This window comes from Myotis davidii, unplaced genomic scaffold (genome assembly GCF_000327345.1).
Source record: "Myotis davidii unplaced genomic scaffold, ASM32734v1 scaffold68, whole genome shotgun sequence".
NCBI lineage: Eukaryota > Metazoa > Chordata > Mammalia > Chiroptera > Vespertilionidae > Myotis > Myotis davidii.
This window is the reverse complement of record NW_006300376.1, coordinates 2,092,639-2,093,498: the sequence shown is the minus strand read 5'-3', so window position 1 is coordinate 2,093,498 and position 860 is coordinate 2,092,639.

Sequence of the window (860 nt, the reverse complement as noted above, 5' to 3'; positions counted from 1 at the left end):
ATAATATTAATACCTTCTTATAAATCTTAGGATTCAATGAGTGATGTTGTGCAAGTATATTTATACTTTCTTTGCAACATCTTTTTGCCATGATCTTAACAACCATCATATTAACATATTGCCTTAAAATTTGTTCTGGTTATCTATCTCTAGGTAACAAACCACCTCAAGACTTAGTGGCATAATTACAACAACCACGTTATTCTGCTCACAGATTCTGTGGGTCAGGAATTCAGAAAGGGAACAGAAAAAAATGGCTTGTCTCTGTTTCATGGTAGCTGGGTCCTCATTTGGGGAGACCTGAAAAGTTGGTGATGATTCAAAGGGCTGGAGCTTGCTCAACTGAGTTACCAGAGATCCACTTCCAATAAGATGGCTTATTCACCTACACATCAATCAGATCCATCTGCCCGTGGCCTCCCCACTTGGCTTCTCATAGTGGTCAAGTTCTGAGGAAGAGCAGATAGAGGGAATGTTTAATGACAGTGAGTGCTTCAAGACACCCTTTTATGGCCCAGCCTGGGAAGTCAGGTAGTATCACTTCTACCACTCTCGTTGGTTGAGGCATGCAGAATATCACACTGAGATTCAAGGGAAAGGGACACAGATCCTCACTTGATGGGACGTGATGAGAGGAGAGTTAAAAAATTAGTGACTTATTTTTAAATCACCACACTCTACTTTTGAAGAGAATACTCAGGAGACAACTTTCTCTGCTCCTTCCCAGTTATGCTCTGGCTAAGGTGGCGACATAGGAGGTGGATGGAATAAGGCAACTACAGGGGTAAGGCTGGAGAGAGGCAGTTATTAAGGATGACTTCTAGGTTTCCTACCTGAGAACCTGGATGAATGATCGTACT